Source organism: Mustela nigripes, chromosome 4 (genome assembly GCF_022355385.1).
Source record: "Mustela nigripes isolate SB6536 chromosome 4, MUSNIG.SB6536, whole genome shotgun sequence".
Taxonomy (NCBI): domain Eukaryota; kingdom Metazoa; phylum Chordata; class Mammalia; order Carnivora; family Mustelidae; genus Mustela; species Mustela nigripes.
The window spans coordinates 124,546,967-124,556,518 of NC_081560.1; positions in this window are offsets into that span (position 1 = coordinate 124,546,967).

Below are 9,552 nucleotides of genomic sequence, written 5' to 3' on the forward strand. Positions count from 1 at the left end.
CCAGTTAATATCATTGAAGTAAAAATGGCTAGAGGTCATTTCAACCTTTTTAATACTCATGAAATCTGGGTACCTAAAACTTTTGATACAATTTATTTTTTTGTCACTGAAGTACACAATCAAAACATGTTCAGTTGAAATTAAAATTCAAAGAAATGAGAGTCAAGTCAGTGTGTTCTATCTTTCTCTGCAATACCAACAGCTCTCTTCCACCTATCTGGCCTAGGTTATTCTGGACACTGTGTGTGTGTGTGTGTGTGTGTGTGTGTGGTGGATGGGAGGCAAGCTTATCAAGTTCATCCCACATCCTGCAAAGGATGTGAGGAAAAAAAGAAAAATCTTTCCTGTCATAGCATGGTGCAAATGGCACCATGAACAAATGATCATTTTGACTTTTACTAATATAAAAAAGACATTCTTTGCTTATACTTCTCATCAGTTGCCTTAAAATAACTATATGAGTTAATAAGAAATTGTTTGACTTTGTCAAGGAAAGATGATTTATTAATTTAAGCATCTGAAGACTAAAATACAGTTCTGTGATGCTCAGTTTATTAATGGCCTATGCTTCTCTTAACGTGTGAAGGAATATTACTTTTCAAAAGGATTCTGTGTAATCATACTCTTCATCATAAGGTCAAGAGCTACAATTGTCATGGTCTTAGGCTGACAAAAGAATTGGTTTTAATTGATTATCTTGTAAGTCTGTTCAACAAAATTTAAAAAAAACGAATATTTCTATACTCAGTTCTACATGAGTTTGGGAAAGGGATCACTGAGGATGCAGAAAGTTAATCTGATTCAATATGTCTGTGATAAAAACAAACTGGCTAAGTACAAACTGGCAACTGGCATGCCTAATAAGAAGATGTTATACCTTTATTTCTGTTCATTTAAAAGGTATGTAAATTCTTGTTTTAAGACACTATGTTTGTGATAATTTGTACAGCAGCAATAGCAAACTCATGCAAGTGTAACTAATTTCATCCATATAGAGGACAAATCTGCAGTGGATGGCCAGAGTATAAAATGAATATAGGAATTTATTGCTGTATATAATCCCTTATACTATCTCTTTATGTTGTGAAAGTTATCTTCCTATTGACCCACTCACTCCTGCTCCCTTGAGTGTAGCTGGTCATAATTACTTTCACAAGCTTAATTTTCTAGCTATTCTATATTACCTGTACCCCTGGGGATAAAAATAAAAAATTATATTAAAAAAATTTATATGAAACTGACTTTCACTGAAATAAAAGGTTTGAAAGACTGCATTTCAAATAAAACCAGCTGACAATGATTAGCTCATTTTTTGTCACAATGTGGGTGAAGTCTGCATGGAGAAAATGGCCTTGGAATCATGAATTTCAAGCACAGGTATTGAACTCAGATACACTGAAATATATTTCTCTGTTAAGAGTTTCTCCAAAATGCACTCTCTAAAACATGTTTAAAGTAAATATTTGTTTTGAATAATTGGTTAGCAAATGATGTTTCACATTCTTGAGTTACTCTTATCAAATGAGAGGTCACCTCTAAATTCATTTTTTTTTTATTTCAACTTCTTGATTCTGCTTATATTGTCCATTAACTTGTTCATTGACTCTACAAATAGCTATGGAGTTGCTAAACCCTCCCAGCCAGTGACTGAATCATTAGAGAGACTTTGGAATATAACATAAATACTGGAAAAGCACTTTCTAAAATCCTTCCTGTTGGTGTAAGCCCCAACCTGTTCCTCCTGGCCTAGAATGTGGTATCATGAAAGGCAATATACTGTGATAGTGGTAGGAGCTGGGTTCAGACCGGATTAAAATAGTAGCCCTAACACATTATAATTAATTTGACATTGAAAAATACTATAATTTGCAACCTTAAGTTTCATCATTTGTGAATCTGTGGCATAACACATAAGTAGCATATTCAGTCAAAAGATTAAATGCAAATATAACACACTCACTTTCTCAACTACTTTTTTAATTGTGACTTACAGAACCCTTCATGTTAGGCTGGCAAAAATCTATACCTTAGTTCTAGGCATCATATCCATGTTCAAAGCAGGAAGTAGAAGGAGTGGTGGTACAATTACATCTTTTTCTTTCTTTTATTTATTTATTTTTTCTTTCTTTTAAAGTAAGAAAATCAATAAGAAAATAAAAGTCTACTTAAGGCTCATATTCTGTTAAATCATAGCTCATTAGCCAGAACTGCTCTCTAGATAGTTAACTCCTACTTCCGGAGAAGGGAGACAAACAGAATCTAGAGTAGAATCAGGTGGATTATAAGTAATGTTAGTCAGAAGATGGCAACTCTCATGGTCAGTTTTTTTTTTTTTTTTTAAGATTTTATTTATCTATTTGATAGACAGAGATCACATGTAGGCAGAGAGGCAGGCAGAGAGAGAGGGGGAAGCAGGCTCCCTGCTGAGCAGAGAGCCCAATACGAAGCTTGATCCCAGCACCCTGGTATCATGACCTGAGCTGAAGTCAGAGGCTTTAACCCACTGAGTCACCCAGGCGCCCCTATCATGGTCAGTTTTTTGGAGAAGCAAACTTGACTTCTCTTAGTGGGTCAATTTCTCTATGATACACTGTAAGCACCAGGTTCCTGTCCTTCCTAGTATTTAACACAATCATAAACTTACATTAATGAGTGTAATTTTTAAATTTATTATAAAGTTTTAATTTTAATTCCATTATAGTTAACATACAGTGTTATATTAACAATATCTGAATATATATCAGTTCTATACATTACTCAATGGTCATCACAATTGAACTCTTTAATCCCCATCATCTACTTCACCCATCCCTCACTCACCTCCCATCTGGTGACCATCAGTGTATTCTCTATACTTAAGAGTCTATTTCTTGGCTTGTCTCTCTCTCTCTCTCCTTCCCCTTCTTTTGTTTGTTTGCTTATAAATTCCAAAGATGAGTGAAATAATATGGTATATGTCTTTCTCTGACTTATTTTGGTTAGCATTATAATCTCTAGATCTATTCATGTATTGCAAATGGCAAGATTTCAACCTTGCTTATGGCTGAGTAATATTCCATTTTATATACATGTTGAATGAAAGTGGTTAAGAGTGGACACCTGTCTTGTTCCTGACTTAGGGGAAAAGCTCACAGTTTTTACCCATTGAGTATGATGTTCACTCTGGGTTTTTCATATAAGGCCTTTATTACATTGACTACTGAAATGATCATACAGTTTTTATCCTTTCTCTTACTGATGTGATGTAGCATATTGATTGATTTGTGAATATTGAACGGCCTTTGCATCCTGGGAATAAATCCCATGTGATAGAGGTGAAGGATTTTTTCTTTAATGCATTGTTGGATTCAGTTTACTAGTATTTTGTGGAGGATTTTTGCATCTATGTTCATCAGAGATATTGGCTTGTAGTTCTCTTTTTTGTAGGTATCTTTAGCTGTTTTGATGTCAGGGTAATGCTGGCCTCATAAAATGAATTTGGAATTTTCCTTCCTCTTCTACTTTTTGGAATAGTTTGAGAAGAATAGGTATTAAGTCTCCTTTAAGTGTTTGGTAGACTTTACCTGTGAAGCCATCTGGTCCTGGACTTTTGTTTGTTGGGTGTTTTTTTTTTTGTTTGTTTGCTTGTTTAAAAGATTTTATTTATTTATTTAAGACAGAAAGACAGAGAGTGAGGGAGAGAGAGCAAAACCAGAGTTTGGAGGGGCAGATGGAGAAGCAGACTTCACATTGAGCAGGAAGCCTGATACAGGGCTCAATTCCAGGACCCTGTGATCATGATCTGAGCCAAAAGTAGATGCTTAATTGACTTAGCCACCTAGGGGACCCCCTGGGAGGTTTTTTTTTTTTTTTTTTTTTTTTTTTTTTTTTTTTTTTTTTTACTACAGATTCAATTTGATTGTTAGTAAATGGTCTGTCCAAATTTTCCATTTCTTCTTGTTTCAGCTTGATAGGTTATATGTTTCTAGAATTTATCCATTTCTTCTAGGTTGTCCAATTTGTTGGAATGTTTTTCCATCCCCTCACTTTTAATCTGCAGGTGTCTTTAGATCTGAAAGTAGTCTCTTAAGGATATATATGGGTCTTTTTTTTTTTAATATTTTATTTATTTATTTGACAGAAAGAGACAGAGAGAGCACAAGTGGGGGAGTGGAAGTCAGAGAGAGAGGGAGAAGCAGGCTCTCTGCTGAGCAGGGAGCCTGATGTGGGGTTTGATCCCAAGACCCTGGGATCATAACCAGAGCTGAAGGCAGACACTTAACTGACTGAGTCACACTGATGCCCCTTGTTTTTTCTTTCCTTCTTTTCTTTTTTTTTCTTTTTCTTTTTTTTTTTTTTTGTTTTGTTTGTTTTTGAATCCATTCTATCACCCTATGTCTTTTGATTGGAATATTTAGCCCATTTACATTCAAAGTAATTATTGGTAGAAATGTATTTATTGCCATTTTGTTTTTTGTTTTGTGGTTGCTTTATAGTTTTTCTCCAATCTTTTCTTTGCTCTCTTTCATGCTTTGCTGGCTTACTTTACTGACACACTTAGATTTCTTTCTCTTTATTCTTTGCCTATCTATTACTGGTTTTTGATTTATAGTTACCATTCAGTTTATGTAACATCTTCTGCACACAGCAGTCTATTTTAAGTTGATGGTCATCTAAGTTTGAGCCCATTCTTTACTCAACTCTCTCATCATGTTTTAGATATATGGTGTCATATTTTATACCCTTTTCTTCTGTGTGTGAAGCTCATATATGACTTTTACAGATACAGTTATTTTTATTGCTTTTGTGTTTCCTACTTTTATACTCTAACTTATGATTTTTCCTTTCCACTCAAAGAATTCCCTTTAACATTTCTTGTAGGTTTTGTTTAGTAGTTATGCACTCCTTTAGCTTTTGTTTGTTTGGGAAACACTTTATCTGTTTTTCTTTTTTGAATGATAGACTTGCTATAGAGCATTCTTGGCTGCAGGTTTTTCCCATTCAGCCCTTTGAATATATCTTGCTACTCCTTTCTGGCTAGCAAGGTTTCTGCTAAAAAGTTCACTGAAAGCCTTATGGGGTTTCCCCTGTATGTAATTGACTTCTTTTCTGTTGCTACTTAAAAAAAAATTTCTATCACTATTTTTTGTCATTTTAACTATGTGTCTTGTGTGGACCTTCTTTGGTTGATTTTGTTGAAGGATCTCTGTGACTGCTGGATCTAGATACCTGTTTCCTTCTACAGATTAGGGAACTTGTCAGGTATTATTTCTTCAAATAAATTTTCTGCCCCCCTTTTTTCTCTCTTCTTCTGTTTTGATCCCTGTAATGCAAATTTTATTACAGTTGATGGAGTCTCTGAATTCCCTAAGTCTCAGTTTGCATATTTTTTTTTTCTCTCACATGTTCAGCTTGATTACTTTCCATTACTCTTTATTGCAGGTTATCAATTTGTTCCTCTGCTTCCTGAAGTCTGCTATTTATTTATTCTAGTGTATTTTTAGTGTCATGTATTGTGTCCTTCATCTCTGATTGCTTCTATCTTATCTCTTTGTTAAGGGTTTCACTAATGTTCTCCACTCTTCTCAAGTCCAATGAGTATCTTTATATTCATTACTTTAAATTCTCTAGCAGGCATATTTCTTTTATCTGTTATCTTATGTCTCTTTCTGTGGTTTTGTCCTGTTCTTTCATTTGAGACATATTTCTCTGTATCCTCATTTTGTCTAACTCTCTGTCTTTTTCTGGGTATGAGGAAAGTCAGCTAAATCTACTGACCTTGAAAGTAATGGGCAGGGTGCAGACTTTTAATGATGTCCTATCTGTCCTCTTTCTTTAAGGATATATAGCCACTGCAAAGACTGGGGTCAGCTGAGGCCATTCTGCAAAGTTCTTGAGTAAGGAGTGCAGTTCTCACAAGGTGTGTATGTTTTCCCCAGAAGGTGACCAGCCACTGCTCAGACCCATGCCCTGCACAATGCCCTGGTCAATAGATGCAGTGTTGCTGAAGTTTATATTGGTCTTCTTGGGGAGGGGAATGGTAGAACAGTAACTGACATAAGAATGACTGGAAAGGGAGGATCCACATAGTGGGGTGGGGGGATTTGCTTTGTTTAAGCAAGTTAGGTAGTGACTACAGATGATGCCATGATAATTCCTGCAGGTAGCTGTGTGTTTATACTGAGGGCTGGAGGAAGGGAAATGGTGTCCTCAGCTTCTTTGTTCCTGGAGGGGGATCCCTGCAATCCCTGCCTCTCAGGATACACTCTGAGATGAGTAAGTAAGTCTCCCTTCTGTGGACACAGGTGTATTTCAAAATGCTGCTTCAGTGGTAGATCTTTGGGTGCTATTTGTTATGCTGTCTCTTAAAGGGCAGGGACCCAGCTTCCTAACACTCTCTGTGTTCTCCCAGATTGGAACCCACTGACTGCTAAAATTTCAGGCTTTAAAATTTGCTGGTTGTAAAATCACAAAATTCGGCCCTTCTTGCTTTCAAAGCCAAATGTTATGGGGTTTTGTCTCTCATGAATGCTCCTGGGTGTGATAGCATTTTTTTGCCCTTCTCCATGCCCCCAGGTCCCTCTGACTGTGGATTGCTGGGGTCCTTTTAGCTCACCACCTCATCTTTGCATTTGCACTTCCTACCCTCTTTGATGTGGCCTATTCTCTGCCTTTAGCTGTGGAGTTTGTTCTGCCAGTCTTTGGGTTGTTCTCTGGGTTATTTATGCAGATGTGATACTAGTTGTATCCAAGTTGTATCCACTAGTTGATACTAGTTGTATCCAAGGGATCAGGTGTGTTTAGGATCCTCCTACACCACCATCTTCTCAGCCTCCTTATTCTAGTGTAATTATTGATTAAGGACTGCCTTTCTCATTTAACTGTCATCTCTAATGAGTGCCCAAAGCATGGAGAAGGATCTTCCTAGTTTCTTATATCAAATGAGTAATTATAATTTATTGAATGACTAAATGCCTAAGTGACTATGCAAATTTTTTTTAAAAAAATTATCTGCCTGTAATTACAGAGTTGCACAAATAAGTCTGATTTTCATAATTTTCTTTGAAAATTTCTCTTCACTTTTAACATTTTTATACAATATATTTTCTTTAGTAATGTTAGTTTTCCTTATCCATTCCTGTTATCTCCTTTATGCACTGCAAGCTTCTTCTTTTTAAAAATTTACTTATTTATTTTAGAGAGAGGCAGCATGAGTGGGAGGGGCAGAGGAAAAGGGAGTGGGAGAGAGAAAATCTCCACCAGACTCCCCACTGAATGAGGAGCTCCATGCAAGTTTTGATCCTAGGCTCCTTAAATTATAACCTGAGCTGAAATCAAGAGTTGGATGCCCAAGAGATTAAGCCACCCAGGTTCCCCTATACTGCAAGCTTCTTAAATGTAAAGCTTTTCTAACATTTCTCTGGATTACCCACGGTACTTAGTACAGTACTTGTTGAATAGAAAACAGCCAGTAAGTGTGAGAAAACTGATTAACATTTAATACATAAAGGCATTATTGTTATGAGATTTTAGAGAATTCAAAATACAAATTTTTAATAGAATATAATAAAAACACTTTTTTTTTAAAGAGTGAAAATGTATTACTGGTGAATATGATATAGAATTCATAAGTCTATTTCTATAAGTTTCTATAAGTTTCATAAGTCTATTTCTATAAGTCTATTTCTATTTCTATAGGTTTTCTTGCCAATTAAAAATGGAAGCTTAAAAGCAACAACTCCACCACTCAAAAAAAGGATTATGACTGTACTAAATCTACTCACCAGTAAAACTGTTTAAGTATTAGCAGCAAATGATGATTAAATCCAGATACTGAGTTTTAAGTAAAAAAACTCCACTAGATTCCTCAAGAAATTAAAAATAGAGCTTCCCTATGACCCTGCAATTGCTCTATTGGGTATTTACCCCAAAGATACAGATGTAGTGAAAAGAAGGGCCATCTGTACCCCAATGTTTATAGCAGCAATGGCCACGGTCGCCAAACTGTGGAAAGAATCAAGATGCTCTTCAACGGACAAATGGATAAGGAAGATGTGGTCCACATACACTATGGAGTATTATGCCTCCATCAGAAAGGATGAATACCCAACTTTTGTAGCAACATGGATGGGACTGGAAGAGATTATGCTGAGTGAAATAAGTCAAGCAGAGAGAGTCAATTATCATATGTTTTCACTTATTTGTGGAGCATAACAAATAGCATGGAGGACAAGGGGAGATGGAGAGAAGGGAGTTGAGGGAAATTGGAAGGGGAGGTGAACCATGAGAGACTATGGACTCTGAAAAACAATAATAGGAGTTTGAAGGGGCGGGGGCTTGGGAGGTTGGGGGAACCAGGTGGTGGGTATTAGAGAGGGCATGGATTGCATGGAGCACTGGGTGTGGTACAAAAACAATGAATACTGTTAAGCTGAAAAGAAAAACAAAACAAGACAAAACAACAATAACAAAAAACAATAAAGCCACCATTTACTCACAGAAAACAAAAACAAAAACAAAAACAAAACAAAACTCCACTGGAAAGGAAAATTAAAACCATGATACTGAGACAATCTCTCACATTTACTCTCTTTTTCATGAAAGTTATGACTCCTGATTATTTTTCCTCTATTGAATCATTCTCCAACTTAAACATCATAAAAGCAAAACAAGTAGACAAGCAAAAAATAAAATCTTGCTTGACTTCAAATCACATCCAGCCACCACATTTCCTTCCTCAATGGACAATGATCAGATTATCTTGACAACTACTCCACTGGCAATAGGTTGACAGCTAAATCCAACAGCCAATTCTCATATTAAACATTTTAGTAGCAACTGACGCAGTGGAGCCTATTTTCCACCTCCTTGAATCTATTTACTTTGTGATTTGCTTTTTCCAATAGAATGACATGCAAGTGACCTTATGCCAGTTACAGATTTGAACTCAAACAGCTTTGCCTAATTCTCAACTCCTTGAAAACTTGCCTGGATACCACATGACCAAGCCCCTAGCCATCTGGGTGAGGAGTGGCTCTATAGAACAGAAGATGAGTTGTCCTACTTGAAGCCATCGTAAACAAATCAGCCATTATTTTACCTCAGAGTTAACCAGAGATGTATGAGAGAGCACAGTTGAGACAAAAGTGTCCACTGAGCCCAGTGAAAACCTTGTTTAGTTTGTTTGGAATAAACTAAATAACTGCCTTTGTTTGTATTGAAGGAGCAGGAGGCTGGCTGAGGACAAAGCAAAAGCTGGCGCCTTGCACCCCCTCTTCACCCGCTCCCCCCCATATGTGTAGCATTCCTCAGGCACCCCTGACTGCCATAAAACGATAAATAGTTAACTTGCAGAGATCACAGTCCTGCAAGGTAGGAGTCTCCCTTGGTTTGCAAATGTCCTTAAGATTTACAACAAAGAAGTTACCTTATCAATAGCCCTAATGTCACCCTCCCCTCCATAAAACACCGAAGAGGCGGAGGTAGAAGGAAAAGTAAATAAAGTTAAATTTCTTCTAAACCTAAATCTCATTAACAAGGATGCTTGATAGCAGGAATGTAACATTCCACCAT